The sequence below is a fragment of the Canis lupus genome, chromosome 32 (assembly GCF_048164855.1).
Source record: "Canis lupus baileyi chromosome 32, mCanLup2.hap1, whole genome shotgun sequence".
Classification (NCBI taxonomy): Eukaryota; Metazoa; Chordata; class Mammalia; order Carnivora; family Canidae; genus Canis; species Canis lupus.
In genome coordinates this window covers 36,781,373-36,805,806 of record NC_132869.1, presented here as the reverse complement: position 1 = coordinate 36,805,806, position 24,434 = coordinate 36,781,373, and the positions used below count along the sequence as shown (strand labels likewise).

General features: G+C 50.7%; 1 long non-coding RNA gene across 2 annotated transcripts; it reads left to right on the top strand.

Moving 5' to 3' along the window:
* The first annotated feature begins 19,512 nt into the window (after positions 1-19,512).
* Positions 19,513-21,271, top strand: LOC140623212 (uncharacterized). Of its 2 annotated transcripts, none has more exons than XR_012022872.1 (2): positions 19,513-19,901; positions 20,017-21,271. It is a non-coding gene; the product is annotated as an uncharacterized lncRNA (long non-coding RNA). The 2 variants fall into 2 exon arrangements; XR_012022873.1 differs by having other exon boundaries at positions 19,995-21,271.
* The last annotated feature ends 3,163 nt before the right edge of the window (positions 21,272-24,434 follow it).

Genomic DNA, 24,434 nt, shown 5'->3' with positions numbered 1-24,434 from the left:
CACACAATCACAGTCACACAACACTGGCTGTGTGCCCCTGGGTCTCGTGTGGGTCACTGACCTTGCTGGGCTCTCTGCCTCCCCAGCATGAGCGGGTCCCCCACAGCATTGCAACCAACCCACTGGCCGCAGGATCTCAGAATCCCTCCCTTCCCCCCCAGTCTGTGTCCTCAGCTACCCTCAGGGCTCCTTGAAGGCAAGGATGAGGCCAGCCTGTCTCTGGGTCCTGGTGTGGCCCCTGCCCCACACGGTGAGAGTGGGCCCTCAATAAGCAAATATTAGGTGATTTCCAAGTAAACTCACATAACACTTTGGGGTTAGAGTCAAGAGTAGGAAGAAAGACAGGAGAGAAGTGACCTGGGAAGTGAAGCAAGACCCATGCTCTACATCTCAGCTGCAATGCTTGCTATCCGAGGAGCCTCTGTGTCTCTGTCAGCAAAATGGGAATAAGAAACTTAGCTTTGCAGGGTTCTGGAGAAAGAGAGAGATGATGGATGCGTAGTGCCTGGCACACAGTAGATGCTAAATAAAAGGCTGCTTGTGACCGAAACAATGACCCTGAGATGACGATGACGCCTGATGGTGAGCTTGGGCCAATGTCAGTGTTCCCAGCAGGGGCAACGAAGAATTACCAGACTGACATTAGCCAGAAGCTCAAGATCTTTTAATAAAAGCCAGGGTGGGGAGCAAATTCACAGGTGTTCAATGCTTTCATATGCCATAACTTTAATTAATCCTCATGTCAAGCTGGGAAGAGTTTTGCACCCAGGTCTACGGGAGGGAAGGAGGACACGTTGACACAGACGGGTACAGCTGCTCACCCAAGATCCCAAAGGTGGGAATAGGTGGAATTTCTGTGATCTGGGGCAGGAAGTATTTCTGGGCTCCCAGGACTCTCTTCTTTAAATCACAACGCATGCCCTTTGGGGCCCGGTCCCCGTGCCTTTGTTTAACAGCAAACATGGTGCCATTCCAGGCTGACATGTCCGAGCTGCCGAGGGCAGGGCAATTGCTTGGCAGGTGCACTGAGCTTCTCTTTTCTCTCCCCAGAGCCTGGAACCTTGCTCCGCCTGGGTTCAGCTCTGAGGACTTGACACTTGGAGACCCCTCCCTCCTGAGGGGGCTCAGAGGTTGGAGACGGGCCTTGCCCAAAGGGACTGTGGAGCAGGAGAAAGGACAAACATAGGTGGGCATCCCAGCTGCCTCTTCACTGGCAATGTGATGCTTAGTCAGATGACCTCAGCCTACTGTACCTCAGTTTCTTGCAAAATGGGGATAACAGTGTCCACCTCCATTCTCGAGGGTTGCTGAGAGTCCTTAAGATAACAATGTGTAGAAAGTGGCCAGTAGCAGGTGCTCAGTAAATGTTAGAGCAAGGGGCCTTTGTCATTTCTGTGCATCCTCAATATGAGTCTCCTATTTTTCTACATGATGATTCACTTTTAAAACTCCATCTCAAAAAATAATAAAATAAAATAAAAATAAAACTCCATCTCACACAAGTAGAAAGCCAGTGGCCCTGGGAAAGCTTTTATTTCTCTGTTTGGTCAATACTTACTGAGTTTTCATTGTGTACCAGGTACTGTTCTGCGTGCTGGGGATACAGCTGTGAATCAACACCCCCCTCATCGTCAGAGAGACTGCATTCCAGTGGGAAAAAACCGTGAACGAAGAGAGAGAAAGAATGTGACATCATTGACACAGTCAAGGAAAAGAAACCAAGGCACGAGGTAGACCAGAGAGACAGTATCTGTTTCATTTAGTGGGAAAGATAGAAATGGACTTACCCCAAGTTTATAATAAGGCTTAAGCTTCAAGGCTTTTTGCATAGTCAGGTCCATTCTTGTTCCCATTCTAAGTACCTCCCTACCAAATTGTGCATCCTCAACCACAGATTCTTTTCCCTAAAGAGCACTGTCCCAAAAATTAAATACGCTTCGGGCAGGCCCCACAAAATCTGGTTCTGGGCCTGGTGACCAGGAAAGCCCTCTCCAAGAAGGTGATACAGGAGCCTAGACCTGAATAAGTAGAAAAGAACCATTAAAGTGAGCAAAACAAAATTCTTGGCCCCGCAGAAGCCAGTGACTCTCAAAGGCTCCAATCTATCTGCTTCGCTGAGCTGAAAGGCTGTATTTGAAATCCCATCTCCAGCCAAGCCCCTAACAAAGTGGAACCGGAGTGTTCCTGTCTCCCTGGACCCCCTCCCCGCAGGCTGTTGGCCTAAGCCAGGCCTGAGTGTGGGTCAGAGAGGGTGGGAGAGCGGGGAGGACAGGAGGCATGGGCCTGCCGTGGGCCCCGGGCAGTGGCAGGGACTAGAGGCCAGTAGGAGGAAGGAACCCCGGACAGACAGGATCAATGAGTCCACAGCGGGAGCACCTGGAGGCCCCATGCACTTCTGGTGGGAATGCAGAGCGGTCCAACCACTCCGGAAAACAGTGCGGCAGTTTCTTACAAAGTTAAACACATACTTAGCACATGACTCAGCAGTCACCCTCCCCGGTATTTACTCTGGAGAAATGAAGCCTGATGTTCAAACAAAAACCTGTACACGGATGTTCATAGGAGCTTTATTCATAATCGCCAAAAACTGGAAAAAAGCCAAAAACAGCCCACATGCCCAACAGCAGGTTGAGTGCAGGAACAAATTGTGTTCTATCCTTGCAGTGCAACACTCTTCAGCCTTACGAAGGCACAGACGACAGATACGCCCAACGGCCTGCGTGAATCTCACAGACATCACACTGACTTCTGGAAGAAACCAGACACGACCGAGTTTATCTGTAGGATTCCATCATGTGACACTCTAGCTCTAGGAGCAGAGGGCAGATGACTGCCAAGGGGCGTGAGAGAACTTTCTAGGGAGATGGACGTGAATCGTGATTGTGATGTACATGTTGTCAAAATTCATTTCATTGTATATTAATAGCTCATGAGAATGGGCACAATTTTGTTATATATGTCACAGCTTAATTAGGTGACGGCCTGATGAAGTTGATATGAAAGTTACATTACCGTGTAGTCCAAGGGAAAGACCCTCCTTGAGCTCAGCTTCATACATCAGGAAACTGAGGCACACCTGGGTGGCTCAGTGGTTGAGCATCTCCCTTTGGCTCAGGGCGTGATCCCAGGGTCCTGGAATCGAGTCCCGTATCGGGCTCCCCGCAGGGAGCCTGCTTCTCCCTCTGCGTATGTCCCTGCCTCTCTCTCTGTGTGTCTCTCATGAATAAATAAACAAAATCTTTAAAAAGAAAAAAAAAAAAAAAAGGAAACTGAGGTCCAGAGAGGGAAGTGACTTTCCCAAGGTCACACAGCGAGTTGGGACCATTAACGACCAGCAATGGAACAGCTACTTGAGGTTCATAGAGTGTTTTCCAAACCTGCTCTTACTTATACTTTGTGAGGCTGCAGCAGTGTCATCATGCCCAGGTTACAGAGGCGCACACTGAGGCCCAGAATGGTTGGAAGACTCACCAGAGGTCACAGAGCCAGGTTCATGATGACCTACCCTGTTGACGGAGCGGGAGTGCAACCCCAGCTGCTCTGCTCCCAAAACCCAGTCCTTGCCTCCTCGGCACACATCCTCTTCCCCCACAGAGCTGGTGTGAGCTGGAGACCCTTCCCGGAGCCCCAGGGCCCAGAGACTAAGGGGAAGGCACAGCACGGGCCCCCGTGAGCGCCCCATCGTTGGGCTGCTGTGGGCTGGGCTGGGGCTGGGTGCAGGCCCCGGGAGGCGCTCTCCTGCCTGGCGGGGCACACCCGGTGGGGCAAGGGGGTGGGAGGGGAGACGGCCCTGGCTTTGCTCGGGAAGATCCGGTTTCCCCTGGATACTTTTTCCAGCACAGCCTGCCAGGGGAGATTAAGATCACAGTGAGCAACATGATGCCGCTAGAGAAGGAGATTAGTGGGTTCCAGGGTATTTGTCTCTCTCAGAAAGGCGGTTTGTTTGGGATCTGACTCCAAGCCACGGGATGAAGCCATGCCAGGCCCTGCTGGAGCTGACTCCAGAAGAGAGACGGCCCCTTGGGCGGGAGAGGCAGGGAGGCCAGACTTACCAAGACAGGGCTTTCAGAATCTTTCAGAATCCCCGAAGGACCATGGAGGGGCCTCTGGGCTCCCCCATAAGCCTCCCTTTCAGCTGAGGCCTGGCTTCGGGGCAGACCAGCCCCTGGTTTGCTGAGAACCCACCTGGCTTTGACCCCTGCACAGCCAGCCTGGAATGGCTGTAACCGGGTTTGTTTACTCCGGAGTGGAAGGGCCTGGGCCCAGAGGGCAGAGGGTGGGAGGGGAGCCGCCAATAGCATGAAGGCTAGCAGAACTTATTAAAAAAATAAATAAAAATGTAAAATGCATAAGGTGACACCTCACTGAGGCTCTCACTGCCAGGAGCACGGTGAGATACCACCGGCTGTATCTTCAGGAAAGTTCCTGCTGCCCCAGCGACCTTGGAGTGGGAGACCAAACAGAAAGACCTCGCCTGAAGTTTGGGTCAGCTCCGGGGAACAGAGAAGGGAACAGCTGAGAGGAAAAGTAGATCACACGGAGGCAGGAGTCTGGAGCCTAAGCTGGGTGGGGGGACAACGTGCAGGAATTTGCATCTTAGAGGCTTCATGTTCCCTGGGGGCTGAAACGAGGGTTGCTTCTGTCTGGGTCTTTCAGGTTTCCCAGGCTCGGGGACTCCGGCTGCCTTGTGAGTCACCTGGGTTCATGCCAGATATGGCAGTGGGGATGGGAAAAGACACAGAATTGCATGTGGCGTGTCGCCTGCCCTCAAGGAGCACCCAGTGGAATTCAGCAGTGAAGACAAGCTGGCAGCAAGCTCTCGGGGCTGGGGACAGAGAGGGCATGATGGGAGGCAGGCCGGAGGTGGGGTGGGGGGTGAGCAGCAGCAGGGAAGAGGGAGGGAGACAGGGCGAGAGGGGGGCTTTTTTTTTTCCCCCAACCCGGAGACAGTAACGTAAGGAAGCCCTCTGAAGGAGATCACATCTTGGCCCAACGTGGCCAAGTCAGTAGGATATGGCCCTGGGGATATGTGGAGAGGGCCCCGCAGGGAAACTGGCCTGAGCACAGAGAGGCCAAGGCACAGAGCCCCGGGAAGGTAGGGCAATGCAAGCTTGGAAGGAGCAGCCCTGCAGGAACAGGTTGGCAAAAGCTCCGACCCTCGTCCTTGCGAGGCATGCCAGGATGCCTTGCTTGAAGATGACAGTCCGGGAAAGGAAACACCCGTGAAATAATCACACAAGTCAATACAATGTTTTAAATACCGATGGTGTTGCAAAGATACCATTCCAGTAAGGCTCCTTCCAAGCCAACCACAGAGGTGCCAGCTTAGGGCAGCGCCGTCTGGGATCAGAGCGGAAGGGTGAGCAGAACCAAGTGGCCGAGGAAGGCGGGGTGGGGAAGAGCACCCAAGCCGAAGGAACAGCCTCTGCACGGGCCTCGGGGCAGGACAGAACAAGGCTCCTTTCAGGAACTGAAGTGAGTTCCTCCTTACACCTCCCCCCTTGCACGGGCCTGAATTCACAGGCCCCCACGACTGTTAATTGGCTCCCACTCTCACCCTTTTCAGCAGCTTATACCCATCACCTCAGGGCACCACTTCAAGTCCCCTCTGCTGCATTTCTTACCCCAGCTGGCCCCGCGGTCACCAGTTGCACCCCAGCTCTGCTCAGTTTTGTGAAAGTGCACCTGCCTAAGTCCCATTTGGGTCCTCCCCTCTCTCCCCACCGCCAATCCCTGCCTGGGAGGCGAGATGCCCACAGGAAGCCCCTTGGTGTAACACAAATGCAGCATGACATGAACACCCCGCGGGCAACCCTGGATCGGAAGGGGCTAAGCACGTGGTACCCCTTCTTCACCAGCAGGCCATTCTGAGACCTACCTCAGGAGGCTTCGTGGAAGGCCCTGGGGGACAGAGCAGAGGCAATCCATCCTGCATCCAACAACATGTGCACAGACGGGCTTTGGGGACGCTGGGTCCCAAACCCCCAGCCTCTCTGCTCAGCTGCCACACCCCTGACTTGACCACGTTTGAACACCCAGTCTCATCCCCATGCCGGGTTCTGTAAATAGCCAATCGGCATGTTTCCCAAGAATGTGTTGACCTCTACTTTCCTTTTTTTTTTTTTTAAGATTTCATTTATTTATTTATTCATGAGAGACACACACAGAGAGAGAGAGAGAGAGAGAGAGGCAGAGACACAGGCAGAGGGAGAAGCAGGCTCCATGCAAGGAGCCCGATGTGGGACTCGATCCTGGGTCTCCAGGATCACATCCTGGCTGCAGGCACTGCTAAACCGCTGCGCCACCAGGACTGCCCTGACCTCTACTTTCCAATGGCAGGGACAATGTGACCCATTAGTGACTTGTTGTTTGGAAGTTCCTTGCTCAAAGGCTAAGTGACCAAGCCACCAAACCTATCTGATGTCCTGTATCTTCACGGGCCGCTCCAATGCAGCCTGAGGACCCACGATAGGGCCCAGAACCACCGCCTGGGCGCTAGGAGCCTGGGCTCCCAACCAAGCTCCGCCTTGTGACCCTACACAAGTCCCGGGCCTCGTTGTCTCTTCCCTGTGAACTCAGGAAGGATGGACATTCTCCAAGGGCCTTCAGACTCCAGAGGATCGTGCTCCATCCAGGGCCCAGAGGAAATCAGGTTCAGCTCTGCCAGACAGTTAACACTCTCCCCGGTTAGCGTTCTCCCTATAGGTCACTTCTTTAAAGCATCTTTATACCATGTATCTTTAATACCAGGCTTTTTGACTGGGATTTGTGGAAGGTGGGAGGTGGTGATATACGTGTATGTCTTCAAAATTCAATACAACATTTTTATTTATTTATTTAAAGCTTTCATTTATTTATTTGAGAGAGAGCAAGCATAAAGGCGGGGGGGTTGGGGGTGAGGGGGGTGAGGAGCAAAGGAGGAGGGAGAAGCAGACTCCCGGCACAGCAGGGAGCCCAATGCAGCGGAATTCAATCTCAGAACTCTGAAATCATGACCTGAGCCGAAGGCAGCTGCTTAACCGACTGAGCCCCTGAGGTGCCCCTCAATTTGACATTTTTTTGACAAAATGGGGTTGGGAAAAGAATCAAGACGCTCCAGATACAATTCGTAGAAGGTCCAAATCGGGTTGTGTTTTGAAAAACATGAAAGGAGCAATGAAATGGGTGGTGCCTGCTGGCTGTCACTGTCACTAAGAGAGGCCAGATTCCTATGTTGGGGCGACTGATTGTTACTGTCCATATTAATTATAGGGTGACCAGGAAGCCAAGCTTGAAGCATCCTACAGCCTAACATGATTGTTTCTTACATATAGAAGCATTTTACTGAATTTGATAGTTAGATCTAGGATATTGGTTAGGATTGGAGTTGACAGGTAAAATTTTCCCCCTTTAAAAATAATAGAAACAAAAAAAATTAAAAAATTAAAATAATAGAAATAATAGAAACAACACAAACAGAAGGAAAGGAGAGGAAAAAGAAAGATGTTCCCAGAAGCATTTTCACAGAACAGCTCATTTTCAGAGATAAATTACTGACATTAAGCAGGAGATAGTGTGAGATCTTCCCAATTTGCATGGTAGTAGTATTCCAGGGAAACACAGTGCATATTACAGCCTCGCAAATATATTTGGTGTTTATTATGTAAATCAGAGTTTAGTTTTTAGCTCAGATAATCATCTACATCAATGTCTTGAGAGATGCTCTAAAGTCATATGGAATGCAACACAATTCTTCATCGTGAGATGCTCCCAGGCACTGCAAAATGTCTAGCATCCTGGCTCCTCACAGGCTCCCCAGTGCCAGCGGCACCCCTGTCGACACCGTGACCACCAGAATATCCTTCCAGCAACATTTTGAGTGTCCCCTAGATCTTTTCTACCTTCATGGTGAAATGACAGGAAAGAGCACAGTCGCCAAATGCACTAGGGTAGGTGAGGCTTGGGGACGGTTGGGAGGACCTCACCATTCTTTCCATGGGTATTTTTTAATTGGGATATTCACATACCATAAAATTCATCCTTTGAGGGGCACCTGGGTGGCTCAGTGGTTGAGCATCTGCCTTCGGCTCAGGTCATGGGATTGAGTCCCACATCAGGCTCCCCGCAGGGAGCCTGCTTCTCCCTCTGCCTATGTCTCTGCCCCTCTCTGTGTCTCTCGTGAATGAAAAAATAAAATCTTTAAAAAAAAAATCATCCTTTGAATGTGATTTTTAGTATATTCACAAAGTCGTGCAACCATCACCACTAATTCCAGAACAAGTTTATCACTCCAAAGAGAAGCCTTGTACCCCTTAGAGTCACTCCCATCCTCCCCCCCCCCAAGCCCTGGAAAGCACCCATATGTCTTCCAACTCTGTGGAGCTGCAGACTCTGGACATTCCATATAAATGGAATCACATACCATGTGGCCTTTTGTGTCTGGCTTTTGCTCTTAAAACAATGTTTTCAAAGTTCACCCGTATTGTAGCACGGATCACTACCTCATTCCGTTGAATGGCTGAATAATATTTCATTATATGGATATACCACAATTCATCGGTTGGTTCATCAGTTGATGGGCAGCTGAATGAGGGCTAGTGCTGACTATTATATATAGTGCTACTGTGAACATTTGTGTATAATTTTTTGTGTGGACATACGTTTTCAATGTTCCTGGGTATATACCAAGTTGTTGCTGAGTCATATGGTAACTCTACACTTAAATTTTTGAGGAACTGCCTGATGGGTTTTGTTTTTTTTGTTTTGTTTTGTTTTTTTGTTTTGAGTGATTACTTTCAAATCCCACCAGGAATGTATGAAGGTTCCAATTTCTCTACATCCTCACCAAGAATTGTTACTGACAGTCTTTTTGATAAGAGCCACTCTCGTAGGTGTGAGGTAATGTCCCATTGGGGTTTTTGCTTACATTTCCCCAATGACCAATGATGTAAGACATCTTTCTGGGTGCTTATTGGCTATTTGTGTATGTTCTTTGAGAAATGTCTGTTCAAGTCTTTTGCTCATTTCTTAACTGGGTCACTTGTCTTCTTGTTGAATTATAAGAGTTCTTTATATATTCCAGATACAAGTCCCTTATCAGATGTATAATTTCCTCATTTTTCTCTCATTCTGTGGATTGCCTTTGCATTTTCCTGATGGTGCCTTCTAAAACATTGAAGTTTTTTTATTTTTTTAAAAAGGTGTTATTTTTTCATAAGAGACAGAAAGAGAAAGGCAGAGACACAGAGGGAGAGGCAGGCTCCCCATGAGGAGCCCCATGCAGGACTCGAACCCAGGACCCCGGGGATTACCACCTGAGCCAAGGGCAGAAGCTCAACCACTGAGCCACCCAGGCACCCCTGAAGTTTTTAATTTTGATGAAATCCAATGTATCTATTTTTCTTCAGTTGCCGTACACCATGGACCTTTGAACCAGTTGTCCCAGTAGCCCCACCTCACAGAGTAAGGCCAGGGAATGGAGACTACTGTGATTCGAATGGGGTGGGGGGCAACACCCTTTCCCCTTCAAAGCCTCTTGTCAGGATTCCATAAACAGGGTTAAAAAATTTCTCTAGATTAAAAAAAAAAAAAATCTGCCCCTGGCCAAATAAAATATCCTCAGAATGGGCAGCACCAACCCTACCAGTCTTCAAACCTTAGAGGCCACTATACCCTACTGGCCCTTTCTCTAAGAGCAAACCAAGCTGGGGGGTGTAGGGACCTTGAGCCCTGAGTGGGCACCACATGGGTAAAGGGACACCAGAGGGGCAAGCCGGACAGTGAGGGAGGCCAAGGTCACCTCTTTGTGGAGGGAAGTCACCACAAGCTGTGTCCTCCATGGGCCTCAGCTGGGAGCCTACCCACTCCCCACCTCAAGCTACGCTTGGGTTTCACAGCAAAGGACTCTGCTAAAACATAAATTTGTCTGCAAGATGGAGACACAGTCCTGGATGGCTGATGCTAGACTGAAAAAGGCCTTGCACTTCTCTCCTGCAGCCCCTCCAGCTGGAGAGATGGAGGCCCAGTGAGGGCGAGGCACTTACAGGGAGTCCACAGCAGGGCAGGACCACACTCTCCTCCTGCTCCCCGCTGCCCCCCAAGGAGCACATTGGCCTGAATGAGCTTCATAGGCCTCTGGCAACAGGTGAGCAGTTTGCTTGGGCAGAAGAGCGCAGATAGGTCAACGTCCCAGAAGCTGAGCCCACTGGAGGAGCGCCACAGGGGAGCCAGAGCAGCACAAGGACACCACACCCGGGAAGGCAGGGCCCTCGCATCTCTGGGACTACCCCGCGAACCAGGGGGTCTTAGGCAGTAAGAGCTGCCTTTCCTGGAGTGCTTCTGGAGTACCAGGAACCAGGCTGAGAAACGGACCTGCACCATTTCTCACTGCACCAGTGATCCTCCTCCTGACAGCCCCATGAGACAGACAGTAAGTTTTTTCCATGCAGACACAGAGACTCCAAGAGGTTAAGTGACTTGCCCATGATCACAAACTCTAGGAGCTAAGCAGGCTTTCAAAGCCAAGCACCCCAACTCCAAAGTCAGTGCTCATCATGTCCATATTTCCTGGTTTCTGGAGCCCCCTGGGGTTCTCAGCTCTCTGGCTGAAGATCCTCGCCTGAGTGAGTGGTGGGGTGGGCTCCAACCCTTAGCCTGAGCTTGGCTCTGGAGCAGTGGGAACCCGAGTCGGCTCCCCCCAGGGGAAGCCTGGGCTCTCCTCCGGTGTCCCAGCGCCCTCTGCTGCTCACTCCCACTCTCCTCTGCAAGATCATTTACCGCCAAAGGGGCTGCGGGTTAAGAGACACACTGGGAGGGGTCCCCAGATGGGAGCCCCACTCTCTAACACCCGATCATCCTAACAGTCCTGCTGGGGCTTGGAGCAAAGCAGAGAGAAAATATGCATGTTTATTTCTGGGTGCTGAGGTCGGCCCAGGAGCCCCAAACCCCTCTAGCTTGCCACCCTCCCATCACAAAGCAGCCCCACACACTAGAGGTCAGCAACCTCACTCCAGCTCTTCATATTCCGGCAGACATGGGTAAACTGAGTCTCAGTTCCTTCATCAGCCAACGGGAGACAAAAGTGCCTACTTCCCCTGTTGGGGCGCAGCTAGGGCCCAGCCCCCCATATTGAGCCCGTCCCCTTCCTGAGTCTCAGCTTCCTCATCTCCTGGTGTTTCGTGGGCATCTGGCCTTCCCCTGCGTTCTCTCTCTCAATCATCACAGTAATACATGAGGTGGAATAAAGGAATCGAGGCTCAGAAGAGTGGAGCAAGTTGCCCAAAGTCACACAGCTGCCAATATATGGAGCCAGGATTCCAACCCAAGCAGCCTGGCTCATAACCACCATGTCACAGTGCCTTGCAGTGGCAAGATGCCTCATACCCTATGAAAGGTGCAGGCTCTGCATGGGACCGAGAGATGTGGAGGAGGATGAAATTAGAAAAAAATAGTAATTAAAAGAATAATGCCACAGTGGGAAGACTCCTAGGCTTGCAACCATCTTGGCAGACTTCCTGGAGGAGGTGGGGCCTGAGCCAAATCTCACGGTGTCACAGGGTCCAGGGGTCTGGATGACTGGTGGGAAAGGGTCCGGCTGCCCTCCGTTTGCCCATCTGGGAAGGGGGGTTCCCCAACTTCACAGGAACTTTGAGAGAACAAGCATGAAGGGACTGTCACATTAGTGAGCACATTTACTGGGTGTCCATATGGCCCAGGCACAGTCCTAAGTGCTTCATGTGCGTTATCTTTTTTAGCCCCCCAAGAGCCCCGTGGGGTAGGAACCATTAATATGGCCTTGAAGAAACCGGGCTTTCTGAGAGATTGAGTGGATTGAGTGGCTTTCCCAAGTCCTCACATTTATGAGGAGATGGGATTTGAACCCCAGTAGCCTGACCCCGGGCCCCGTGCTACACACCCAAGCCATAGAGCTGCACTTTCCCCGGGAAAGCAAGCCCCTGGCCGCAATCCTCACTTTCGGGCCATCTCCATGTGGACAGCCTCGCTCCATGTTCCTGCTGGGGACTTTGCTCTCCGCTGAAGCAAGACAAGAAGAAGAGAAGCCTTCCCTTCTGCCTGCGTCCCCGCATCCAGAAGGTGTCAAATGGAGGATGCTCCCAGAATGAGCTGTTCCCGCTTGGGGAGGACAGATTAGCTATGTCTCTGGCGCCCCCTCTTGCCCCAATAGAGAACATCACCGCCCTCCCTCTCCCCCCCTCCCCCCAATTTGGGGAGCACCCCAGTGCAGGCAGGCAAAGGGGGGTCAGGAGCAGTGCTTCCCAAGCCATCTGTGAAGAAGGACCAGGTTGTCATTGTTCTTTAACTTCCAGTCTGTCGCAGACCAAGACTTTTTGTAAAACGAAATAAAACTGAATTAGGGGGAAAAAATGAAATGCTTGAGTACTAAGTGCAGCCAAGTCCAATTGCTATAAAGGTTTCTAAATGGGACTCTCAAGTTCTCAGGAAGAATTTCCTGTGCCTTCCCTGAGGTCGCAATAGTCTATGAGCCAGCACGGGCCCCCGGACCCCAGTTTGAGTGGCTCTGGGCCAAAGGGCCACTGGGCCAAAGGCTGCCCAAGATCAGCGGCTAGCTGAGAGCAAAAGGATTCCTGAGCCATGTGAGGCTCAGGGCTGCTGCTAAGTCGGGGAGCAGCTCTGCACCTCACTTGGAAAAAAGGGAGCAGCTTCAGCGGGAGGGAGCCCCGGGGACAGGGTCCCAAAGATGGGAGGGCCCTGCCTTCCCCGTCTGTAAGAGATGAGCAGGAGGGCGAGGCTGTCCAGCCAAGGAGGCCTCTGGAAACAGAAACAGTAAGATGCTGGGGGGCGGGGGGGGGGGGTCGGAACCTGATGTGAGAGCAGGGGCGGTGGGTGTCCTGGTTCCTAGTCCGCACTGGATGGCCACATCAGTCCCCACTCTGAGCTTCCTCTTCCACAAATACTAAGAATGAGGGGATCCGAGGTCCCTTCTCAATCTAACATGCTGTGCTTGTTCTGGAAGGTCTACTGCCTGCGCTCGGTGGTGGGGGCAGGCAGGGAGGGGCGGGCCACAGCGGTGGAGGTGAGGCGGGGAGGGGCACAGCGGTAGGGGGAGGCAGGGGGCGGGGCACTGCCGTGTAGGGGGGCAGGGGGCGGGCACAGCGGTAGGGGGGAGGCAGGGGGCGGGGCACAGCGGTAGGGGGGAGGCAGGGGGCGGGGCACTGCCGTGTAGGGGGAGGCAGGGGGCAGGGCACAGCGGTAGGGGGGAGGCAGGGGGCGGGGCACTGCGGTAGGGGGGAGGCAGGGGGCGGGGCACAGCGGTAGGGGGGAGGCCTGGGGGCGGGGCACTGCCGTGTAGGGGGAGCAGGGGGCGGGGCACAGCGGTAGGGGGGAGGCAGGGGGCGGGGCACAGCGGTAGGGGGGAGGCAGGGGGCGGGGCACTGCCGTGTAGGGGGAGGCAGGGGGCAGGGCACAGCGGTAGGGGGGAGGCAGGGGGCGGGGCACAGCGGTAGGGGGGAGGCCTGGGGGCGGGGCACTGCCGTGTAGGGGGAGCAGGGGGCGGGGCACAGCGGTAGGGGGGAGGCAGGGGGCAGGGCACTGCGGTAGGGGGGAGGCAGGGGGCGGGGCACAGCGGTAGGGGGGAGGCCTGGGGGCGGGGCACTGCCGTGTAGGGGGAGGCAGGGGGCAGGGCACAGCGGTGTGGGGAGCAGGGGGCGGGGCACTGCCGTGTAGAGGGGGCAGGGGACGGGCACAGCGGTAGGGGGGAGGCGGGGGCGGGGGTGGGGGCGCCCAGCAAGGCTAAGGCCCGGCCCGGAGGAGAAACAGCGGAGTGGAAGCGCGTGGTTGCGCATTGCAGGCCGTCCCCAGGGCCTCGAGGACAGGGAGGATCCGGGGCCGAGGAGACCAGACCAGGATTCTGGGGGGCGCACAGGGGCACATAGAGGGCAGAGCTGTGGCGGATCCGCGGGCAGAGGCATTTGCAGGAGCCGAAGGAGCCTGAAGGACGGCCAAGCCGCTCTTTCCAGGTTAGCGGCCACACACAGCCGCAGTCCCCGGGTCCCCCGGCTCGGCCCCGCCCCCCTCGGCCCCGCCCCCTGACCCGGCCCCCGCCCCCGCCTCTAAGTCAAGCAAACCCAAGTGCTTGAAGGAGAGCAAACAGCTGCCGAGTAAGGAGCCAGCTTCCCACCCGCTCCCAGCCAAGGTGAACAGGCTGCGAGTTTGTTGACAGAGAAAAAAGTCATCAATTTTTCATTACCCAGTGAAGGCAACAGAATGTCTCGGGATGTCAACAGTTTCCAGGCAACAAAGACAAACCAAATACACAGTCCCCTCACCTAAAAAGATGTTTCCTTTACAACATCAGCTTGGATGGGGAGCCGGGGAAGACGAGAGGCAGGGGCAGGTGAGATCACTTGGCAGCCACAAAGCCCGATCCAGACGTTGGGGGTTTGTGGTTGTCTACAGTGACCCTGTTAGCAGATCTTGTCAGACTATGACTCAAGCTGAGCCTGCCTTTTGGAGGCATTCAGGCACAAGATGTCAGAGCAAGACCCAAGAGATCAGCTGGTGTAGCTTATTCATCCCGTAATTCAAAACAAACATTTTTGAGCCTTCTCAGGGCCTGTGTTCAGGCCTGGGGCCCAGTGTAGCTGCAGAGACGCGTATGTAGACCACTTCCCTTCACCTTACAGATAGAAAACTGAGAGCCAGAGAGAAGAAATGACTGTCCCAAGATCACGCAATCACCTAGAGGCCGAGCTGTACTTGAACCCACAATAAACGTGCTCTGCAGCCGTGCCATGGTCCCCAGCATGCTCAGGACTGTGCACTTGGCAGGAGGCCCACCGAGTGGCTGGCAGGAAACCGAGTCTCGTCCAGAATCAACACAGGAAGCTTTCTAGAGAACTTTAGCATAAAGTGTTCAGATACTGAACCTAAAAACTAAAAGATCATTAAAATCTCTTAGGGTGGGTATATTATTGTGATTTTTTTTTTTTTTTTAACTCTCAAGGTGGTTCTAACCAAAACAGGAAGGATGGCCCTTTCCGGAGCACTTTGTCAGGCCTGCAGGCTCCCAGGATGTCTCCTTGTGTTTGCGTTGACATTTCCCAGTGAATGTCAATGAAGACTCAAGAATAAGTCAACACAGGTCCTCACAATAAATGCCAAAGCTTGTTAGCAGAGTAAACCGTGTGCTTAGCCTGTCTTAAAAGAATCTTTGCTGGGTAAACAAAAGGAAGGCTTTACTTGAGAGTAAGCAGAGCGAAGAGCTGGGCGCGCCCGGAGGGCTGGTAGGTGACTTCACTGGCACAGGCTGTAGAGACATCTTCACGGGGTCGGGAGGTCAGGGGCTTTATCTGATGTCACACAGGCCTCCCTCCCCAACAGCCAGCCTCTGATCTTGCAAGGAGCCACCTTGCTTGGGAAGGAGGCAGAAACTGCATCTGAAAAGAGAAGCTAGGGATGGATCTCCTTTGCTCAGAGGTGTCAAGGAACTAATGTCTTAACCTTCCCTGAACCGTTTTTGTATTTAGACACAATTACAGGGGCACCTGTAAAAAAAAAAAAAAAGTGGCTCAGTGGTTGAGCGTCTGCCTTTGGCTCAGGGCGTGATCCCGCAGCCCTGGGATGGAGTCCCGCATCGGGCTCCCTGCAGGGAACCTGCTTCTTCCCCTGCCTATGTCTCTGCCTCTCTCTGTGTCTCTCATGAATAAATACACTCTTTTAAGAAAATAATAAAATATTCACAATTACAATGACACGAAGCCCTCCTAAAGGCATGTCAGACAGCAGTGGGGAAAAAAATGTTTTTGATCCAAAGAGGCTACCAGCTTTCCATCTCTAATTGTCAACACTGATTCAATATTATCCTTGGTGGTAGTGGATAAGGAAATGAACCTTAATAGCTGCTGATCTTTTGCCCACAAGTTACCACTTCCTTCATGGCCTTATTTACATGAGCTTCTCATTTTTCCAAGTAAAGACACATTACATTCTGAAAACTTTGACCCATAAATTTGTTAGTTTCAAAAACCCAAGTGCAACCGCTGACTTAAAATCATCTCAAATATCTTTTCAAAAAAAAAAAAAACCTCAAATACTCCACTTCTCATTTAACTTATGGATTCCTTGCCTCCTTCTTCAAATAGGAGAGCGTAGATCAAAGTACAAATATGCAGCAAAATCATTAGAAGAGCCACAAAAAAAAATTTTTTTTAATTAGTGCCAAAAAAAACAAGGAGAAAACATTACCCATTTGGGGTCAATTTAACTGCTGAGATTAGGCATCCAGCCTGGCCCTGTTTCTCAAGTAGCTGAGGCCGAGAGGCAAGCCTGGTAAGTCATGGAGCTCTTATTATTATTATAAAAGAGGTATGGCTACCAATTCCTCAGAGGATACAAACTTTCTCTTGGCCCTAAATTTTAAAAGAATTTTCACATGAGACCTTGTAACAACAAAACAGCCTCCACCAGTTTTATGGCAAAAGCAGAAGTGGTTTTTCATGTGGTTGTTTCTTCCAACAACTTTGGAGGAAAGCCAAGGGCACGCCAGATAGCACAGCAGCTCAGTAAGCTGCTTCTTTGTTTTTTGATGAGAAATGAACTTGAGCATGCTAAGAGGAAAAGTCAAATGTTCAAAGTAAATTACACAGGAGGCATGACCATATTAAATAAAGCGCACTTGGTTTCCTCTTGGCTGAGTCACTGGTGGGCATACAAACAAGCCCTTCCTTTGTAAGGTGTGGACCGACTTGCTCACCCCTGGGCCCACCCACAGCCCACCACCCCAGCCTGCCTGACTCACACACCCCACCCAGCCAGGTGAGCTCCGGTAAAAAAGGCCAGAGTAGCCGGTCTAAGTAGCCGGGCCTATGACTGGCCACTATGGGGCAGCATTGAGGAAGCATCCGGAAAACAAACTTCCAAAAATTCCCATTTGTAAGCAAAGCCATCCGGCATACATGCAATTCTACTGGTCTACTAAATCCATTAATCCTCAAAAGCCCATATTTAGTGGTTTCCATAAATATTTCAGGGTGTAAAAATAAAATCATCCCTCCAATAGTAGAAATGTTTCCTGTGATTCTCTTTTTAATCTTAACTGTCGATCCATCATGCAAAACTGCTAAAGAAATACTAACAAACACTTTTGAAGAGGACCTGTGCTGAGTGTTTCACAAGTGCCATATCACGTATTTCTACAAGAACTCGATGAGGGAGGTGTCATCATTATCCCTATTGTGTAAATGAAGAAACTGAGGCACATAAGCATTTAGATGACCAGCCTCACATTACACAGCCCTGTTCAGTGGCAGGGTGGGATTCGAGTTAATCCAGGCAATGTGACAGCATTTAACCCGTCTCCTTAGAGACCTGTGGTATCTCAGAGCCGCAAGAGGCATCTAGTCCACACTCCTCCCAGAAGCAGACATTGCATTCCCCATCCCAGCCTCAGGCTGATGGCCTGCAAGGTTTTTCCTTACTTTCCTTATTTTGAGCTAAAACTGTCTCCCAACTGGTCAGAGTTCTTCCCTCCAGAGCTACATAAAATAAGTTCATTGTATTCTTTTATATTGAAGCCCCTTCACTTTTTTAAAAATGATTTTATTTTTATTTTACTCGCAAGAGACAGAGAGAGAGAGAAAGAGGGAGAAGCAGGATCCCCAAGGAGCATGGAGTGAGCTGCAGGGCTTGATTCCAGGACCCTGGGATCACAACCTGAGCTGAAGGCAGATGCTTAACTGACGGAGGCACTCGGGTGTCCACCCCTTCACTTGTTTAAAAAATTAGTGTTAACTGTTGCTCCCCAACCGTCCCCCCGCCCTCAAAAAGCAAAACAAAACACAACCCTGTGGCAGGAACAGGTCATTATTCCTAATTTACAAATGTGCCCCATCCCATTCCTCCTGGTTAACAGCAAGTGCTGCAATCTTCTGACCCAGAGGTGTGACAATAGAGTAGTTGCTTTAATTGGCTAACCAGTGCTCAAGAAAGACCACAATGCCATTACTAAATCAGACTTAAAACCTATCAAAAGTATGGGCAGTCCTGGTGGCTCAGCAGTTTAGCGCCGCCTCCAGCCCAGGTCATCTGATCCTGGAGACCCGGAATCGAGCCCTGCGTGGGCCTGCCTGCATGGAGCCTCCTTCTCCCTCTGCCTGTGTCTCTGCCTCTCTCCTTCTCTGTGTATCTCACGAATAAATAAATATTTTTTTAAAAAAAGCTATTAAAAGTAATACATGGTTGTGGTTTTTAAAAATCCAAGCAATATGGAATGGATAAGCTGAAATGGAAAAATCTCACTCCCCTCCTTTCCAACTCTTCTCCTCAGAGGTAATCTTTTACCTTTTACCAGTTTTTTTTTTTCCTCGAATCCTTCCAGAAATCCCCTATACACGTACAAACATATGCATGTGAATCTCTTAGGGTCATATTATGTATACTGATCCTCAACTTGCTTCTCTTCACAAGCTATTCTAGGTATCTTTCGGTAGCAGCGCTCCTGTTAATAGCCACATGAAAGCCTCCTCTCCTGCAATTTTCTTCTCTTTTACAAAAATGCTTCATTGAGATTGTACGTGTATTTTTGCATGGGTTTCTACAAGTGAAATTCTTGGATGCAAGAATGGAGAGATGGAACCCAATCGCTCTCCTTAAGAAGTGGTAGTAATTTACACTTCAACCAGCAGTCCATGTTCCCAGTGTTGTCCCCGTGGTTTATTACCCAACTGTCAAACCCTCCTTCAATATTTGAAGGCGGTTACTAATTCAGTCATGCTTTCAGACCATGTTTATGATGCACCTTGTGCTTGTGTCAGGCACCGTGTGAGATGCTGGGTTTGCCCTAAACCAGGAGTTTCCAAAGCTGATCATCAGAGCCTCCTGGAGGGCTTGTGCAAATGCAGGTTCCCATCCCCCCCACACACACACAGAGGTTTCGGTTCCTCTGCCCTGTGCAGGGGCCCAGGAAACTGGGCCGTTTGTTGCTGTTTGCTTCTTTTGGGTGTTTTGCTTTTTTCCCAGGGGACTCAGCCGGATGATGAGCAGCCAAATGCAGAGCCAAGCTTCTCACTTCTTTCTCCGGACGAAAACGCTTTCTGGAAACGAAGGTGCTGGGAAGAGGCAGCACCCACGTCCCCAGAGTAAAACTGGGAACTAGCGGAGGTGATGCTAACCTGCAATATCCAACCAGCCCCTTCCTTCAGAAGCCAGCCCTGGGGCAGGAATGGGTCGTTATTCCCAGCTTGCAAACATGCACCATCCCATCCCGCTAGCTAGCGAGAGCGCTGGAGTCTCCCGGCGGAGACGGCTCACTACCCGGGGCCCGAGCCGCCGACCCTCCCCTGCACCGGACTCGGGAGCTATCGCTAGCGGGATGGATGGTGAGGAGCATGCGCAAACGGCTCCGCGCCCCCGCGCGCGCCCTAGTGGTCAACGGGCCTCGGTGCAATTGAGAAGTTCGGCTCCCCTCGGCCACGCTCGGCTTTTAGCCCCGCCTCTCGCCCCGCCCACCCCCCAGCGCGGACGTTGATTGGCCAGCGGCGAGCTATAAAAGTTCGAGCGCGGGGCTCCGTGTCCCCCACCCGCCCCGGGCCCGTGGAGGATCTGCTCGCCTCCACCACGTGAAGCCGAGGCGAGCAGAGGACCCTTCGGCCGCCTGCCCTCCGTCTCCGAGCTCGTGCACCTTCTCCGTCATCCCAGACGACGTGGACGTTGACAGGGAGGGTGACCGGTCACTGTGTCCGGAAGGCAGTTTGCAGGCTCCCGGGCGCCCCACCTTTGCTTCTGCTGCCCCACTGGCTGGGAGTTTCCAGGTCAGCGCTAAGGCCTGGCCCGGGCCTCCCCTGGGGAGCTCTCCGGACGGACCTGCCTTCCGTTCACGGAGCCGGGTCCCGCGGGTGCCCACTTCAGGGCCTGACCGCCCACGCCTGTACCTGGCTACCTAGAAGGTGCGTACTAAGTGGCAACGGAATGAATGAATGAATGAATGAGTGAGTGAATGAATGAATGAAGCAAGCAAGCAAGCTTGCGGTGTCGGGCAGGCCTGGTTTTGTGCCCCTGTAGGACCTGCTACAATGATAACAGCATCTGCTGGTCCAGGGACCTGGGTTCCAGTTCTGCTGTCCCATTCACTGCTGCTGGGCAGTCCCTCCTCCCCTCTGGGCCCCCGGTTTCCTCCCGTGTAAAAGGAGAGGGCTGGACAATGTGAGGAATGCGCATTGAACACCAAGGAGGAGCCAGACATCGTGATAAGTATTGAGGATATAGGTGAGCGACACAGCCCCGAGCCCCAAGCTTACTGTATAAGGGAGGAAAATGCCGCACAATGACAAACGCCTAATTACACATCTCCTTTAAGAAGTGGTAAGACAGGGCCCTCTCGGTGGAGGATTTAAGACAGCCTGGGGTGGGCTTCCTAAGGCTTGAAGGAATGGCACTGACTGGGACAGGTAGTCGGTGGCCTGGCGAAGAGTGGGGAATAGCAAGTGCAAAGATAGGGAAGGTGAAATGCACTTTTTTTTCCCCCATTGTAACTGGATGTCCTAATAACCCTCAAAGTATAGGAACCAGAGGAGTGGACGCTCCAGTGGGTTAAATTGAGTAGAAATTGGAGGGCTCTTTGGAAGCCCGTAACTATTTGAGCACTCCTGTGAAAATTCACCATGGCCCCTGACCCCGTGCCCTGGTATAAGTGTTCCAGAAGATTGCTGCATCAGACCTGAACAGTTCGTGGTTCCCGATGCATGCTGTGTGCTGTCTGTGATCCGACTTTGAGGGCCACCTCGTGGCTGCTCCAGAAGGACTAAAAATACCAAAGCTCTCTTGAAAGTGGCCCATGTCTACCTCACGTTGAATTATCCCGTCTTGTTTGCAAAGATAAGAAGATGGAGACGTGGCTTTTATGGGGACAGAGGAAAAAGGCTCATCACTGTACCTTAAAGTGCATGTGGAGGGGACGCTGTGTGGTGGTAGAGCTACTGGAGACGACCGAGGTGGCAGGCCCAGCTTTGCCTTACGTTAGCTGCGCAAACCTGGCAGGCAGCCAAACTCTCCAAGCAAGTCTGGTGTACAAACAGGGTGAATTAAGTTCTCCTGACATGGTAAAGTTCAGAATGGGAAAACCATCAAGATCACTTCTAAACTATAAAGCACTATTCAACCAAGCCAATGAACACCTGGCTCCCGCTGTTCCCTCAGAACTTTACTGTATCTGTTCTTTCAAATTACGGGGAGGAAGGATTTGACATACTTTATTTGAATTTGTAGCAATATTCCAAGTTGTTTTGTTGCATAAATATTTTGAATTCTTTCACTTTAATTAGAGTATTTCTTTTCCAAAAGGTGGTTTTAGAATTTCATGTGTAGTTCTCTCATTTTTAGAAGAAAGAAGAAAAAAAAAGTGTAACAGTTGACAGGAGCTTTGGATTTTCTTTTTTTTTTTATCCCATTGTGCAACACATTCGGTGACAATATGGATTGTTTTAAAAATTGTTGTTCTTAGATGGTTTGTTAGTGAGCAAGTCTGTTCCTAAAATTCTCCCCTACACCTAATCCTGGCTCCTTGCTGATGCAAGATTATACTTAAAAAGGGAAGGGTGAGCCAGCCATGGACCTGGGTATGCCCTGAGTGGCCAAAAGAGAGTTGAACAGAGTCTTAGGAACAATGGAACTTTTTAAACAAAATAGCAAGTATGGGGCAGCCCCGGTGGCTCAGCAGTTTAGCGCCGCCTTCAGCCCAGGGCATGATCCCGGAGACCCAGGATCGAGTCTCACATCGGGCTCCCTGCATGGAGCCTGCTTCTCCCACTGCCTGTGTGTCTCTTGCCCCTCTGTGTCTCTCATGAATAAATAAAATCTTAAAAAAAAAAAAATAGCAAGTATGTTTGGTGAACAATTAGTAGTGTGAAAACCAGTCATGAGAAACCAAAGCTGCTGCCTGATTGCAAATGACTGGCAGGGAGGAGGTTTGAAGGGCAAAGGCTTAGGCTTGCTGGACCATGGGATTCTGAGAACCAGGGATACCAGCTGTGTTTTTTGTACCTTACACAGAAGGGAAATAACATCTGCATACCAGCAAACATTGATGGGCAAGTTCATCCCCCAGTATAAACTAGGTATTATTCCCATTTTGCAGAGGAAATTAAGAGTCAGGGAAACTAAAAGGGGAGTATAACTGGGCGGACTTATATATATATATATATATATATATATATATATATATATATAAGATATAGAGGCAGAGACAGGCAGAGGGAGAAGCAGACTCCCTATGGGGAACCCGATGCGGGACTCGATCCCAGGACTCCGGGATCACCTCAGCCAACGGCAGATGCTCAACCACTAGGCCACCCAGGGTCTCCTGGGCAGACTTTATAATTCAAAATCAAATGAATGTTAGCATCTCTACACATGTAAGTGGATCTCCTTGTTTGAATATCATTCTTTAGAAAGGTATTTAGATTTTTACATTTAAAAGATTTCTTTTCGAAAGCTAGACCCACCCATGAGGCCATGTTACCACTTGAGTATTACAGAAAACATTTTCATTGTAGTTTGGATAACTGAACTTGATACTTATATCCCAATTTACCACTTAATTTTCAGCTGTTCTAGATACAGTTTTCCTTTATCTTCTTAAGTGTTCTTTAATCCGTTCAAAATATTTCCTTGGCTAAGTGTCCATATTCCCTTCTGACACTTCAGGGCTCACCAGGCACAATTCCTGTCATCTCAGATCTCTAGAACCCAGTGAGGCAGGTGTTGTCCTTAGACACAGGACAGGAGAAAGGAGCAGAGGCACCGGGAGAGGAGCAGTCGGAGCCTGTCTGAATCCTTCCACTCATTTACTAGCCTTTACCTCAAGTTAACCTCTGACCCATGACATGGTCTTACCATGGGATTGTTGTGCAGAGGACAGGACATGCTTGAGATCAGCACAGCACTATTAGCTGATGGAGGAAAATTAAGTACTTAAGCTCTTCACCCAACGTGGGGCTTAGAACTCTTAACCCCAAGATCAGAGCTGCATGCTCTACCTAACCATCTGGGAACCCCCACAATCACTTTATGACCCATTCCTCACATGCTCAAAGGATTCTAATACATGAAAACTCCAAAACTTGAATACCAGTAACATCTAAACCTTAAGAATTCTTCTATATCCATAGCTCACTTTCTCTGCTGATAATTTGGGATCACTGGTTTTCTGGTTGATGGATCTTTGAGGTTTTTGCTTTCAAACACTGCTTTTAACATTCCCAGAGATGCACCCAGATGTCCATACTTCCTCTTGGGTAATTATAGGAACAGAACTGCTGGATTAGGTGTTCAATTTTGTAAGGTACACCAGCTACTTACCCATGTGGTGGTGTAACTGAACACTAATGGTCTTATACATCTTTCACTGGAGGACAGTTGGGGCTACGAAGTCTTTTCATCAACTCCTGGTCTCTCTTAAAACTGGGAGACAGAGGAAAGGGTTAGATGTTCAGATGCCTGGCACTAAGTGCTCTGAGGACCTTTTTGTAAGTCCAAATAGGGGTTCCTCTGACATTTCAAAGTGAACCAGTCTCCACACCAGTGCTCAGCCACCCCCTTCCCTAAACCCTACTTAAGTCAAATACAGGTTTGAATTAGTTTTAGTCTCTGTAAATGGGGACTCAAACCTGAATTTCCACTACTCCTTCACAGTATTGCTGAATTATAAACCCAGGGATATATCAGTATTCCACTTCAGATGGTTCAGCATAGCTCAAAAATTTGTAGCCAGTAGCCAGAATTATACTTGGGATTTTTTTTTTTAAATTTTTATTTATTTATGATAGTCAGAGAGAGAGAGAGAGGCAGAGACTCAGGCAGAGGGAGAAGCAGGCTCCATGCACTGGGAGCCCGATGTGGGATTCGATCCCGGGTCTCCAGGATCGCGCCCTGGGCCAAAGGCAGGCGCCAAACCGCTGCGCCACCCAGGGATCCCTACTTGGGATTTTTAAGATTTTATCTATTTATTCTGTAGACACACAGAGAGAGACAAGAGACACGGGTAGAGGGAGAAACGCTCCATGCAGGGAGCCTGGTGTGGGACTTGATCCCAGGACTCCAGGATCACACCCTGGGCCAAAGGCAGATCCTCAACCGCTGAGTCACCCAGGGATCCCCTATACTTGGGATTTAAGAGGCCTTGATTGTACCACCACTACCACTGACTCTTATTCCTGTCAAAAGGGACAGACCTGGTTATCATGAACTCAAGGTGACCCTGACAAGGCATCTGCCCTTCTCCTACCTCTCCATGCAGTTCTAGAGGCAGTATTAGGTACATTCTTGGTGCAGCACCTGGCTGGTGTACTATTCCTCACCATGAGGTGATGGCAGGGGGGTAAACTCAGCTGGCGTCATACCAATAAAGGCTAAAAACCAGTGTTGCAGAAATGAGATCACCCTTACACAGAACATCCTCAAACAACTGAAAAACCGACAGCAAC